This window comes from Papio anubis, chromosome 9 (assembly GCF_008728515.1).
Source record: "Papio anubis isolate 15944 chromosome 9, Panubis1.0, whole genome shotgun sequence".
NCBI classification, from domain to species: Eukaryota; Metazoa; Chordata; class Mammalia; order Primates; family Cercopithecidae; genus Papio; species Papio anubis.
In genome coordinates, this window is record NC_044984.1 from 119594565 (window position 1) to 119610341 (window position 15777).

Here is a 15777-nt window from a genome sequence, read left to right on the forward strand (position 1 = left end):
GGGCGCCTATAGTCCCAGCTACTTGGGAGGCTGAGGCAGGAGAATGGTGTGAACCTGGGAGGCGGAGGTTGCAGTGAGCCGAGATCATGCCACTGCACTCCAGCCTGGCCAAGACAGCAAGACTCTGTCTCAAAAAAAAAAAAAAAAAAAAAAAGAAAGACAAAGAAAAACAAAAGGAAGCTGGGCGCGGTGACTCACACCTATAATCCCTGCACTTTGGGAGGCCGAGGCGGGTGGATCATTTGAGGTCAGGAGTTCGAGACCAGCCTGGCCAACATGGTGAAACCCTGTCTCTAGTAAAAATACAAAAATTAGCTGGGCGTGGTGGTATATGCCTGTAATCCCAGCTAGTCAGGAGGCTGAGGCAGGAGAATCGCTTGAACTAGGGAGGCAGAGGTTGCAGTGAGCTGAGATTGCGCCACTGCACTCCAGCCTAGGCAACACAGCAAGCCTCCATCTCAAAAAAAACAAAAAACAAAACAAACAAAAAACCTTAAAGGCTTTTGTATCTGATTTGTGAAAGTCACATCCCTGCCCCGAGCCAATAATTACAGATCTATTATCTGCTAGACAGGGGAAAGAATACAAAGCCCACGCGATACTACAGAGCCTCAGGAGGATATTGGGGTCTCACACGGGGCCCCAGTGCAGGACACGCAGCTCAGCCTCCCGGGAACTAGACAGTCAACAGCACCTGCTGTCTCTTTGCTGCTTTCTCTGGGACTGCTGGTTTCTTGCCTCTCCTGTCGTCTGTGCCTCTGATTCTTTTCCTTCTCCTTGAAGTTAATTCTATGGGCCTGAACCCATTGCTCCACTCCCTTTGTTGTGAAATGAGTCCCCAAGCAATACTTGAGCGGGCTTCTCCTCTATTTCAGTCCCAGGGACCTTGGGACAGTTAGCCTCTGCCAAACCTCCTACAGGCCAGGGCTTGCTGACCACAGGCATGTGGTGCCGTCCTTTATGGCGGGTATGCTTGCATTGCGCCTGAAGGTCGGGCACTGCCTGTTGGCTTCTGCTCTTGGAAGCTCATATCAATGGTGGTCACACCCCCGATCCATCATACCTGGCCTACAATGGAGAAAGCCACAGACCTTCTAAGGATGCAGCTGTTTTCCCCATGAATGTGTTTCTCAGCTCTTTCACAGAGAAAGCATTTTCTGGGGTCTCCTGGGGTATGTAGTTGGTGGGTGGGTATGCAGGTTGCCATGGTAAATCCTTTCAACACTCCGATCTCCCTAAGCCTTTGCATGCCATAGCGTGCCAGGGTAGCTCTGGCATCTATGCTAACTAAACTTAGGCCACCATGGAGTCCTAGTTCCAGCCACCAACCAAATAAGCTTTGAGAGCCACCTCCAGCTACGGAAACTAACATATGATATCCAAAATCTTAGTGCACCTTGGTCAGTGAGTTCAGTCTACTCCTGTTCTTCTGCCTGCCTTGGTCTGACACCCTCACACACTCCTTAGGTCTCTGCCAATATATGTTGGCAAAATCTTGCAGTTCTCCTGGTGTAAAAGCTATCTCATTTGAGGCCATAGTGGGTACTAAAAATCTAAGATTCTACGTATGAGTCAGGTGCCAACAGGGAGTAGTTGTGGTGGGTCTGAAGGAGAATGGGCATCTCCTCATGTGAGATTGTCATACAGTTTTCAAGAAAAGGACAGCTAGTCTCCTTAGACACAACAGAGCAAGCTCCTTCCTTTGGCAACAGAGGCTCAGAGTGACTTGTGGGTTCAAGATTCTCAGTTTCATCTGAGTCCCACCAGATGTCCCCATTCTAAGCTTCAGCATCCCTTTTAATGTCCTACCTTTTTTTTTTTTTGAGATGGAGTCTTGCTCTATGGCCCAGGTTGGAGTGCAGTGGTGTGATCTCAGCTCATTGCAACCTCCGCCCCCCAGGTTCAAGTGATTCTCCTGCCTCAGCCTCCCAAGTAGCTGGGATTACAGGTGCCTGCCACCACGCCTGGCTAAATTTTGTATTTTTAGTAGAGATGGGGTTTCGCCATGTTGGCCAGGCTGGTCTCGAACTCCTGACTTCAGGTGATCCACCTGCCTCGGCCTCCCAAAGTGCTGGGATTACAGGCATGAGCCTGGCCTTAATGTCCTACCTTTCACATGAGAAATGGGGTGAGGCTGTGAATCCACCTGGTGGAATTCTATAACCCATACGATTCAACTGCGTTTTTTATTTTCAATAGCATTTGTCCTGGCTAATGTAAATAAGCCAGCTACAATAAATAAGAATTTTCATTGAGGGCATGATGGAAGCTTTTTGGCTCTAGGACTGTGCTTTGATATGAGTTAAGGGACCTGAGATTCCATTTTATTTTCCTATAGGTGCTCCAGTACACACAGAAGCATCTGTCCCCACACTACAGCCCTTGAGGCCATCGTCATGGGCATCATGTCAAGTGCCTCAGCCACCTGCCTTCCCAAGGCATGTGCTTCAGTCAGCACTTTGTCAGAACCAACCACAGGTGATGGTGTGACTGATCCGCTGTGATAGGACTGCATTGCTGTGGGTCACTGGTGCCCCATTTCACATGGTCAAAATCCCAGCATGGCACTCAACTCCAAAGGCATGGCGAGTCTCCAAATCCCACTCCTGGAGATCTGTATGTATTTAGAACCACTTTCTTAACTAGTTCTGTATCAGCCAGGGTCCAATCAGGAGACCCTGACTGATTCGACATCGGTAATTTGAACTGGGAAAGTCCAATATATAGAATTATTGCTGGGCGTGGTAGCTCACACATGTAATCCCAGCACTTTGGGAGGCTGAGGCAGATGAATCACCTGAGGTCAGGAGTTTGAGACTCGCCTGGCCAGCATGGTGAAACCTCATCTCTACTAAAAATAGAAAAATTAGCCGGGCTAGTGGCACCCATCTGTAGTCCTAGCTACTGGGGAGGCTGAGGCAGGAGAATCTCTTGAAGCCAGGAGGCAGAGATTGCAATGAGCCGAGATTGCACCATTACACTCCAGCCTGTGTGACAAAGAGAGACTGACACACACACATACATGCACACACACACGACAACAAAAAAAGAATTATTAACTAGTAAGACGTGCTTAACTTACTAATGGGGTCAAAGAGGACTCTAAGGGGTCTAGAAATATCAGGTATAAAAATGTTACTGTTGCCAGGAGTGGTGGCTCACAACTGTAATCCCAGCACTTTGGGAGGCTGAGGCAGGTGGATCACAAGGTCAGGAGTTTGAGACCAGCCTGGCTAATATAGTGAAACCCTGTCTCTACTAAAAATACAAAAACTAGCCGGGCATGGTGGTGTGTGCCTGTAGTCCCAGCTAGTAGGGAGGTTGAGGCAGGAGAATCGCTTGAACGTGGGAGGTGGAGGTTTTGGTGAGCTGAGATCACACCACTGCACTCCCGCCTGGGCAACAGAGTGAGACTCTATCTAAAAAAAAAAAAAAAAAAAAGGGTTATTACTCCCTCTAGACTGAGGGAAATGGAGAGTGAAGAATATGGAACTATTCTAGTCCCTGAGGCCAAGAACCAGTCCTCCCCGAAGAGAATGTCGCTACTATGAGAACATGCAGTTTGCTGGATGCGGATACTGTCAGACGACGAAGCCTGAAGCTGGTCCATATACACCATCTGCCATTGCCAGACCATGTGAGTGGCCACAGCTGTTCTCTAAGAAATGCCCACCCGGTGGGGAGAACATGGTTCAAGGGCAGACTCAAAGATGGTTGGTTGAAGCTGCTTGCTGGGTGGGCGAGGATGGCCTGAGGGGATGGCTGGACCTCCTGCAGAAGTGGCCACTGTGTGGGGAGAGTGTAGCTGAGGGTCCCTCAAGGCTACTGTGGAAATGGCCACCAAGTGAGGAGAGTGTGGCCTGAGAGGGTCACTGAAGCTGACCTGAGAGCTGCTGGTAGAAGAGCTGTTTGCAGTAGGAGAGGAGGACAGGAACCCAGAGTGGACGGGCTCTCCTGCTGTATAGCTGCACAGTGTAACCCATGCCCTCTACGGACAAAGCCGAACATTCTACCAGCTGGCAAAGGAGAAATGTTTCCAGGGCCCAGCTCCAGGATCACCAAACATGGCAAAGAAGGGTGGGTTTGGAGCTGAGTGACAATAAATTGACAAGTGGAACGGGAAGAAGGATACCACAGGCCGGGAGGAGAGGTTTGGGGAGAGTTTGGAGAAATGAGAGGAGGTATGGAGTGTGAAGGACATAGATCAGCAAGGGGAAGAGAATTTTAAGAAATATTTCTGTGGACCATGTGTTGCCTTTATGGCATTCAAGAAATGCAAATAAGGACCGTAAGTTTTATTGGAGTTCCCTTGTAGTTGATGGACAGTGTTATACTGACCACAACACTACTTCCAGACTGGAATACTTGGGTCCTGGGTTTCTAAGTGGGTTATGACAGTTTTCTCTTAGCCTAAAGCAGAAATCTACGACGAAAGTTTTTGTTTTTAGGTTTATTAGAGCTGCCCCTTGTTTTATATTATGGGTTCTTGTCTCTCCATAAGTTGGACTCTGGAAATTTGGAAGTCCAGGTTTTAGTATTTATGTATGTATTGAGACGAAGTCTTGCTCTGTCACGCAGGCTGGGGTGCAGTGGCATGATATAGCTCACTGCAGCCTTCACCTCTCGGGCTCAAGTGATCCTTCTGCCTCAGCCTCATAGGTAGCTGGGACCACAGGCGTGCACCACCATGCCCAGCCAATTTTTATATATTTTTTTGTAAAGATGGGGTCTCACTATATTGTCCAGACTGGTCTTGAATTCCTGGACTCAAGTTATCCTCCCACCTTGGCCTCCCAAAATGCCAGAATAACAGGCATGAATGCCTGTGCCTGGCCCAGGTTTTAGTTCTGAGTTTCAAGTTTCATTGCGTAGCAGTGTGATGCTGGGGCAGGTCCCTTAACCTCTCTGAATCTCAGATTTTTTTGCCTAACATGTAGGGGACCTCAAGTCTGCCCATGCAGACTCTCAGGGGATGTTGCCATGATGAGGTTAGACAATGGGTATGCAATTGCTTTGGGCAAAAGACAAAGTTTCATTCACTTAAATGAAGCTGCTTGTACCCATACAGTCAGCATATTATCAAGAAATGTTTTTGTTTGCAAACACCAGGAAGCCCCACCATTGTGGCCTAGTTAGGATTTATTTTTCTCATATACCAAGAATTCTAGAGGTGGTTATTTATGGGTAATGATAAAGCTGCTTAGTGACATAAGGACCAAAAATCTCTGTGATTCTCTTGCCCTTTCTCCTCATGGTCACAAAATGATTGCTGTGACTCCAGCCATCCAGGTTACATTTAAGCAGGAAAAAGGGATAGGGCCTGGTCAGGTACCACTGTTCTTTTTTTTAGGTAGCCTTGCTGGCTGTTTGCCAGGGCTGCTTTTAGCTCCTAGAGGCCCCCCACATGTCTTCTCATTGGCCTCCTCCATCTTCAAAGCCAGGAGCAGAGAACCCCAGATCATCTCCAGACTGTTTTATTTCATCTCACGGGACAGAAGTAGGACTGCAAGAGAGTCCGGGGCAGGGGGTATTTAGCTTTCCCACCCCTTCTAGAGCGAGGAGGCAAGGGAGAAAGAAAGAAGTTGGGAACGGGTGTTGGATTAGACAGCTGACAGTGTGGGGAAGAGCTGGCAAGTTCTAGACGGCAGCAGCTGAGACTGTTGCGATGGAGGGGAAGCAGCCGCTGGAGGATTTTGACTCCCACCCTTGTAACTACCGCTCCTGTGTATCCGAGCCCTTTCATGGGGCCTGGCTGCATCTGAATAGCGAACATTTCACTTTGGAGGTGGAATTATATTAAAAATCAGATGCTTGTCATTATGCAAATGGATGTCTCACTATTGCTTAGGATTTTCATTTTTCTATGAATTATTCCTTTTTTCAGTGCTTTTTTTATTCCCCATGGAAGAAATAAAAACAACCACTGGCTGATCAAAGGAATTTTCCAGTCATTCAGTCAACAGATATTTCCTGAGTGTCTGTGCCGGGCCAGGAACTGTTCTAGTCCCAGGGAAATAGTGATGAAAAGACAGTTTCTGCAGCAGTGGAGCTTGCATTCCAGGGGAGGAAGTAAGCCATCAAGTGAATTAATAAATAACTTACGAGAATGACACATGCTATAAAGACAATAAAACATGGTAGATCAATAGCTTCATGGGTGGGAAGTCTTCTTTAAATGGGGTGGTCAGCCAGGGTCTCAGAGGAGGCGGTATTTCAGGAGAAGCCTTAAAGAAGAGAGGAAGCTAGCCATGCAGCCATCTGGGGGAAGGGTGTTCTGGGCAGAGGGAACAGCAGGTGCAAAGGCCCTGATGTAGAAACAGCATGGTATGTTTGGGGAAGAGAAGGATATCCAGGAGGCTCCAGCACAAGGAGAGAGGGCAGAAGAACAGGAGATGAGGTTGGAGATAGGTGGGGCAAATCACACAGGGCTTTGGAGAGGTGACTGGGCTAAAGATTCTGTCTGCTGGGGGCCGGTTTGTTGGCCTGGGCCATTGAAACTTAACCCATTGGCCAGGCTGGCGGCTCATACCTGTAATCCCAGCACTTTGGGAGGCTGAGGTGGGCAGATCACTTGAGCCCAGGAGTTCCAGATCAGCCCAGGCAAGATGGCAAAACCCTGTCTCTACAAAAAATAAAAAAAAATTAGTGGGGAGTGGTGACAAGTACCTGTAGTCCCAGCTACTTGGGAGTTTGAGTTGAGAGGATCACATGAGCCTGGAGGCAGGGAGCTATGATCACGCCACTGCACTCCAGCCTGGGTGACAGAGCAAGACCCTAAAAAGAAAAAGAAACAGCCCGTTAGGCCATTGTCCCGGCATTACCTCCCTCTCACATTATCTTGTGAATTATTGTGTCCAGTATGTATTTCTTGCCCATTGTCCATTTTCCTAATTTGAATGTAAGCTCTGTATGGACAGGAGTCTTGTCTGTCTTGCTCATGGCTACGTCTCCAGCACCTAACAGGGCCTGGCATATAGTAGGTGCTCAAAGATATTTAATGAATATGTATTTGTTTTCTGTTGCTATGTAACAAGTTACTGCAAACTTAGCAGCTGAAAACAAAACCCGCTTATGAGTTCCCAGTTCTGTAGATGGGGAGTCCAGGCATGGCATTGGCAGGGTTCTCTGCTCAGGGTCTCACGAGGCTGTAATCAAGGGGTTGGCTGGGCTGTGTCCTTATCTGGAACTTGGGACCCTCTGCTAAGCTCATGTAGTTGTGTCATGTGGGGGTTGAGTTTCTGTGGTGGTCCTACTGGGGTCCCCATTTCCTTGCTGGCTGTCTGCCAGGGCTACTTTTAGCTCCGAGAGGCCCCCACATGTCTTCTCATTGGCCTCCTCCATCTTCAAAGCCAGCAGTGGAGAACCTCCCTCAATTTGAATCTCTCACACTTCAAATCCTGACTTCAGAAAGAGTTCAGTCTCTTTTAAGGGGTCAGCCAGGCTAATCTCCCTTTCTCAGGGTCAACTATACCCTATAACAACCTAATGACAGGTGTAAGTGGGTCTTCAATTGTGCCTCTGTAACGGGTGCATGGTCCCACCTTAGTGCTTTTGCACGTTCTGCTCCCACTGCCCGAAAGCCTCTCCCTGTAGACCCCTGAGTGGCTCCTTCTCTCACTCTCTGTATTTGCTCAAATGTCATCTTTTCAGATTCCCTCCCCTGCTTAAAATCATCCTCTTCCTCTCTAAAAATACTTTCTTTGCCTGTTTGTCTTTGCGGTGTTTTCACCCGCCCTGCTCCATAGTTTACTTATTTATTTGGTTATGGTCTGTCTCCCTGCACTAGGCTGGCGGCTTCACAAGTACAGGGAATTTTGTCTGTGAGATTCACTGTCACATCCCCAGTGCCTGTGATAGTGCCTGGCTCACAGTCAGGGCTTAGTAAATTTCAGTCCAGGGAATGAATGAATGAGGTTTAAGGATCACAGTTTTAACTTTCTTTATCTGATTTTTCTTTTTTCTTTTTGGAAAAACCTGAGCAGGCACAAGTCTCCCTTCCCGAGGCAGCCTCGTTATATAATCAGGGCCCTGTTCTGCAAGGAACTGTCAGCGCCGCTTCAAGCAGTTATATTTAGTGTTTACAGCCTCTCCTTTTAGCTGCATGAGATCTCCCGAAGAGCTCTGGAAATTAGGCCTTGCTTCAATAGGGAGAGAGGGCTTCTGGCCCAGTCCAAGGGGGCCCCGGGGGCTGGTGGGCACTCGTTGGTGGCAGTAGCCAAGCAGCCCTAACCTCAGGGTCAGCCCGTGACCAGTGTCCGGTTCAGAGCATCCACATCCAAGGATGGAAGGTGAATTTCTCCTGTAAATCACAGAGATAGGAGAAACCAAGGATGGGAGTAGAGAGACTGATTGGCGTTCAAATCTTGGTTCTGACACTCGTTAGCTGTGTGATCTTAGTCCAGTTACTTAACCTCTCTGGGCCTCACCTTCCTCATTTGCAGAATGGGGAGAGATCCAGCATATCTTGATTCGGTGAAATCATTCATGGGCAGTGTCTTACACAGGATAGGGACTTCACCAATCAGTTATTTTTAGCTGTGTTCTAAGAGGCCCCTTGCTTGGTTCTGAAGAAGGAGCAGGTACATCTGAGATGCCCCTGGTGGTGACTGGATGGCAGACCCATAACCCTGGGGGTGACTCATGGCAGACCCATGCCCCTGGGGGTGACTCATGGCAGACCCATACCCCAGGAGGTGACTGATGGCAGACCCCACACCCCTGGGGGTGACTGATGGCAGACCCATACCCCTGGGGGTGACTGGATGGCAGACCCACGCCCCTGGGGGTGACTGATGGTAGACCCATACCCCAGGGGGTGACTGATGACAAACCCCTAGGTGTTCTCTGTTCTTTGTGCTGCGCTTGCTGCTCCTTAATGTCCAGGGAGCTCTCACGGATTTGCTTGGAGGTGTTATTTTGGGATGAGCAGAGCCATTTCTTAGGCAGGGGCCAACAGACTCCAGTTCATGGGCCAAGTCCAGCCCATCCCGTTTCTGTAAAGGCCCTTGAGCTAAGAATGGTTTTCGCATTTTTAAATGGAAGAAAGAGAAGAATCTACAATAGAGATGTTGTATGGTTTGCAAAGCCTAAACTATTTCCTATTATGTGGCCTTTTACGGAAAACTTGGCTGACCGATGCCTTAGAGGATGGAGTGCAGTGGGAGTGGGGGGTGGGCTGGTGGGGGAAGGGTAAGGCCCAAAGTAAATTCCAGTGTGGGTATCCCTTGCCCCCCACTGTAAAACCCAGTAAGTTAATAATGGCTGCTCCTTTCCCAACACCTAGTATATGCCAAGCACTTTATCTACAGACATATTCCAAACCTCAGCCCAGCCCAACTCAAGGCGTAACAGTCGTCACCAATCCCATTATCTAAATGGTGAAACTGAGGCTCAGAGAGGTTGAACTGCCTGCCTGAGATCACACAGCCAGTGAGGGGCAGAGCTGAGATTTGAACTGTGATAGTTTCTGACATGGGAGCCTGTGCTGTTTCCCCTTTACCCCAAGGCCTCCCAAGAGGCAGTATCAAAGGACATGGAGAGGGACATCTGTGTGACATCCATTGACTTGTCTGGCCCCTCCTCCCCCATCCTTGTGGTCACCGCAGAAACTGTTGGAACAGTGACCCTGTCCCCAGCATACCTGACTCAGGGAGGGTGGCGTAATCTGTGCCAGACAGGATAATTTGGTTGCAAGGGACAGAAACCAAACTATGGATAATGGTGGCAAGCTATGGGGAAGCTCACGGAGTCAGCAGGAGACCTGCTGTAAAACTCATCTGTAAAACCGAGAGCCAGGCTAGAAGTGGGTGGTGCCAGGCAAGCTTGCTCCTCCTGCCCTATTCCTGCATCCCTGCTTACAATAGATGTGTTTGAAAGGGAGAGTCTCATGGGCCTGACCTGGCTACCTGCCCACCCCTGACTAGGAACGTGCAGGGAGTCCCGAGGGAGGTGATTCTCCACAGGGATTTAGCTCTGATACAGAGATGAGGAGGATGCCACTGGCTAGCCAGGAATGAATGTCCCCTCCAGTGGCCTCCCCAGGACCAGGAGATGGCAGCCTCAGCCTTCTCTTGACCGGAGGGGTGGCTAACTCTGGCCTCTTGCTGGCCATTTTCTTTGCCACATGGATGGAGACATAGAAAAAGGCCATCTGCATCCAGCCGGAAGACGAGCTGGTGTCGGAGGAGAAGCAGAGAGTGGGCTTTCTGTGCTTCTTACAAAGCCAGTCCTGGCTTCCAGCTTACTCCGGAGACCCAGCTGTGCCCATGCCCTTGGGTTTGGTGAAGCAGCCCTGGCTCATGGAATAAATTCCTGTCTTTCCCTTCACGGAGCTGCTTCTACTTGCAGACCAAAGTGTTTTAATTAACACAAACGGCCAAGACGCAGGTTCGGGAGTGGGCAGCCCTACTTACTGGCCTTTGTGACAAAGATTGTGTTTTCTCCAAATCTCCCTTCTCCTTTTTGCACACGAACAGAAACCTAATTCTAACTGGCCACCCAGAATAAAGAAAGGTACATCTTTCAGCCTTCCCAGCTGTTTAATGCGACCGTGTTCTAAGTTCTGATCAATGGGATGGAAATGAAAGTGTGTGTGTTACCCTCCCAGGAAGTGTTTTTAAATGGAGAAAGCATGCCCTTCTCTACTTGCTTTCCTGGTTCCTAGAATCTGAATGTGATGGCTGGAGCTCAGCAGCCACTTTGGACTGTAAAGTGACTTGGGAACTGGAGGCCAGTCATAGTGAGGCAACGAAATAGAAGGAATCTGGGTTCCTGACACCATGCAGCACCACACCCACTTATACTGGCCACCTCTGGACTTTAAGAATTTGAGAGAAACAAAGTTCCATCTTGTTTAAGCCGTTTTTTTTTTTGTTTTTGGTTACTGATAGCTAAATCAAATCCTAGCTGCTGCAGCCTTGGTGGTGATTTGCAAGGGATGGTATGGATATGTTTCTGGTAGACTGTGCTGTTGTCCCCAATTCTTCATCTCTCTGTATTCACACTCTTTGCCATGTGATGTTGCTTTTTTTCCTACTAAGGGCATAAGGTCCTTCTTCACCTTGGCTTTGCACTTGCCCATGTGACATGCTTTGGCCAATGGGATATTAGCAGACATGATGCAAGCACATCCTCGAAATCTGGTTGTGTGGTTGGGCTTGCCCTATTGTGTTTCCATCATTGTTTTGAGATGACCCTGCCATGGCTCATCTGCTGGCCCAAAGAGAAGGAGAAACACTTGGACACTGGAACCAACCCACAGCTCGTAGAAAAGTCCAGCCGAGCCTGGCCTGGATCAGTGGATCCTCAGCCAAACTGCAGCTGTGTGAGCAAGAATTAGTCATTGTGGAAGCCACTGAATTTCCTGGTGGTTTGTTACACAGCATCATTGTGGCCATCGCTGGCAGATAGTGTTCTCTCATCCTTTAGTAGAACTAGATGGTAGTGTCTCTCCATTTTCCTCTCCCACTGCTCCTGAGCCTCTGCCCAGCAACTCTCCCTGCTTATCACCCCTCCTGTTCACAAACTCAAGGTTACATAGAACAACCCTGCCTACTTTCCAGACTCCAGGGCTCCTCGGCCTGGAGTTTCTGTCTGCTGCCTCAGTTACATCACTCTTGTCTGAATTCTCTCAGGACTTGTGACTAGAAAGGAAAGAAGTCACGTGTGATGTGACTCTGATGTTCTTCCTTTGCAATGGCCATGAAAGGAAGACAGAGGGTAGAGGAAAGCTCTAGGTGCGTTTCTATCCAGCCCAGGAACCTGCTGATGGTATATACTAGGGAGACCCTGAGATGATGCTGATGGTTAGCAGAGGCGGGAGCTGGCCTCTGGGAGACGTCACACACTGCTGAGTCCAGGGGCATGCATGTCCTTGAGTGTCCAGAGCATCTCAACGTGCCTTGGGAATTCAGGCAATGCAAGCAGGTCCAGCTCAGAGACTCACTTGTGTTTCTGAAATCTGCAGCAGACATCAGCAAAAGGTGTCACACCTCACAGCGTCCACAATCTTGGTGGGAGCTCTTGCACCTGCCTATGTGACCTCCTCCATGATGAGGAAGCCATTGGCCTCTCCAAGAGCCATCTCAGCCACCAGCCGAGTCCTCAGATCCCAAGGAGTCACGTGGACAAAGGCTCTTTTCATGGCCAGTTTATTAGAGGTCTACAGACTCAATCTTGCTTGTTTTATTTATTCATCTTTAATGTACACTCTCTGTTTTATGCAATTAATAAGAGAGTTCCATTTCAGGTTAGTTCATTATACCTTATGAATTTATAAACATCAAGGAGATGATCACAATGAAATATAGATGGTGTGGTTTCTAGGATGCTGTACCCAGGGGGACTTCAACAGTTGTGTTTAATAAATGCAGTGGCGTCCCTTGTTCCAGAACAGATGTGAGGTCTGCCTGGGGGCTGATGCAGACCTGAGCACCTTGGCATCTTTAATGCACATGAATTTTCATGGCAGGGATCCCAGTGTTTTCAGCAGGTCCTGGCTTTCCCAGCCAATCTGATTCTGTTCCTGAGGTTCCATCATCAACTCTAATAGCCTGGTTGTTATTCCCTGTTTGCTTTCAACATGGATGGAGGGAGTTACATAATACTCAGTACTGAACAACGGTGTGGGCCACACCATGGATACAGCTCCTGTGAGGGCAGCTCCTGAGGGGTGACTGCCACCCAGTGACAATGCTCTGTCCCTCTGTAGTTGGCTCTGGGTCTTGGCATCTGGAATCCCCTTCTCAAGAGATGGAGGAAGAGCACTGTGGTGGCTCAGAGAGGGCCCTGGGGACAGCTAGGTCTCAGGTCAAATCCTGACTCTGCCATTTGGATGACCTGGGGCAAACTGATTAAACCCTAGAGCCTCAGCTTTCTCATCTATAAAATGGGGATAAAATACTTCCTTCAGTGTTCCTGGGATGGTTAATGGGTTTGTCACCTTGGAAGATCTTAATAAACAGTGATCATAGTCATTTTATTAGGTGTAACAGAGTATTCATGGTGGGACGCCTGCACTGATAATGGTGAGGTTTCCTCCTCTAAGCCACAGAAGCATAACGACAAGATCTGGACATGCTGGAAGAAAAATCCACCAGCTGGGTGTGGTGGTGCATGCCCATCATCCCAGCTACTTGGGACGCTGGGGTGGGAGGATCGCTTGAATCCAGTAGGTTGAGGCTGCAGTGAACTATGATTGCATTGCTGCATTCCAGCCTGGACAACTGAGTGAGAGCTTGTTTTTTTCTTAAAAAAAAAACAAGAAAAACCCCAGACCAGGCACCGTGGCTCATGCCTGTAATCCCAAGACTTTGGGAGGCCAAGGCAAGTGAATCACTTGAGGTCAGGAGTTCGAGGCCAGCCTGGCCAGCATGGCAAAACCCTGTCTCTACTAAAAATACAAAAATTAGCCGGGCATGGTGGTGGGTGCCTGTAGTCCCAGCTACTCAGGAGGCTGAAGCAGGAGAATTGCTTGAACCCAGGAGGTGGAGGTTGCAGTGAGCTGAGATTGCATCACTGCACTCCAGCCTGGGCAACAGAGCAAGACCCGGTCTCAAAACAAAACAAAACAAGAAACCCAACAACAACAAAATTAGGGTTTACTGAGCTCTAGCACTTGCATTTTGGGAGGGCAACCCTTCCCCACTCTCAGGCTGTGTGGTTTAGACAGGGCTGATCCCCTCCCAGCCCCAAGGTTGCACATGTAACTCAGGCCTGGGCAATTACCATAGTCCATCCCCTTGGGCACAGTGATTGGTCCAGGGATAGGCATGTGACCTCACTGTGGCCAATAATATTTCTTTCCTGCCACTTTCCTGCTGAGATTAAATCGGGAGTTTGTTGAGCCCCTGGAACCAGCCAAGCCTGAAGCCATGGAGACTTTGAGTATGTGAGTCAATAAATCCCTTTTGACTTAGGTTTTTTTGTCATCATAAAAATAGAACACTATTCTGAGCTCTGTGGCTCCAGACAAGAAGAAAACTCTTGGCCCCTTGTAGGCTAAAGGTAGTGACTTAGCAAGCCAGGCAACTCCAAGGCAAGTCCTCTGAGAGGATGTGCAGGACCACATCCATCAAGCAGCTGTCTCACCTCCCCACGGCATTTCTGTAATTCCACTCCATCCTGTCCGTGCCGAAGGGATCACTTCCTGTACCTCCATGGAGCTGTAGTGCTTTGCGAACCCTAATTAACATTAATCCTGGTATGATTCTAAATGTGCTCTAATTTTCCCACAGGAAAGCTCTCCTAAAGGACTAAAGAATGAATGTAATTTGCAAGAGGAATAAAAAATATTTATAAGCATACAAAGGCAAATGTGGTCAAGAGAAAGAGCTATGCAGATGTGACAAGCCACCGATTTTCTCAACGATGGCATAATTATGGCCCTTCACACCTGGACAGATCTTCAGATTTTAACAAGGGGTAGTGGACTTAAAGGCCGGGTGCAGTGGCTCATGCGTGTAATCCCAGCACCTTGGGAGGCCGAGGCAGGTAGATCACCTGAGGTCAGGAGTTCGAGACCAGCCTGGCCAACATGACAAAACACCATCTCTACTAAAAATACAAAAATTAGCTGGGTGTGGTGGTGCATGCCTGTAGTCCCAGCTACTCAGGAGGCTGAGGCAAGAGAATTGCTTGAACTCAGGAGGTGGAGGTTGCAGTGAGCCAAGATCGCAGCACTGCACTATAGGCTGGGTGACAGAGCGAGACTCTGTCTCAAAAAAAAAAAAAAAAAAAAAAGTGTAGTAAGTAATGATAAAATTACAACTAGTGATGATTTCACTGATTTTTCAGATTTTATTGAATTATCTTGATATTTGCCAATTCTTGATATAGAATGAATACCTGAAGTTTTAATCTTTTAATAGTTGCATAACGCAGACAGTGTAGATTTAAATGAATCAATTAACCAGGTGGAGTTTGTAAACCTTGAATAAAAATTTGAGCAAATGGCATTGCCTTACATTCACAGGAATTTGAATCAGCATAACTTTTTGGAGAGCCAGTTAATGTGAAATTTCTAAACTGCGTATCTTTTCATTTGACAATTCATTTTTTAGGAATACATCCCGAAGAACTAATCTTGCACATGTATAATGGTGCAGGGATAAGACTGTTGCTTTTTGACAATGAAAAATTGTAAATGACCTCAAATGTTTGGCAACACAAAAATTGGTTAAACAAATTACAGCATATCCAATGATATAACTGTACAACATCATAAAATTATCATATGGAAAAACATTTAAATGCCATGGAAAGATGTTCACAATAGATAATTACATATGAAGAGCAATTTGAAACAGTACATATCGTGTGAACCCATTTTTAATAAAAAAACCATGTCAAGTATGCATAGGAAAGGGACTGGAGAAATACATTAAAATATTAGAAGTGTTTATCTTTTAAAGATGGCAGTTTTGCTTTTTTGAATATTTGTATCTTTGAGTTTCTGTGAGGATCAAAGAATTTGAAAAATATTGAATTATGCCACATCAGAGAACTAATAATAATAATAATAATTTAACTCTCACAAAATCAGTTTAAAAGAAATAGAATTTTCTACCTTTTTTTTTAACCATTTGACTTAAGGTCTCAGGCTGTCTTGTTGATGGGAGAAATGCATATAACAGTCCACTTGGGGCTTTTCCTGAACCCACCATGATGGTTGATTTGGCTGTCAACTTGCCTGGATGAAGGGGTGCCCACATAGCTGGGAAAGCTCTGTTTATCCTCAATGCTCCTGCAGGGACTGAGGCTGTCCCTCTTCTGCTGAAA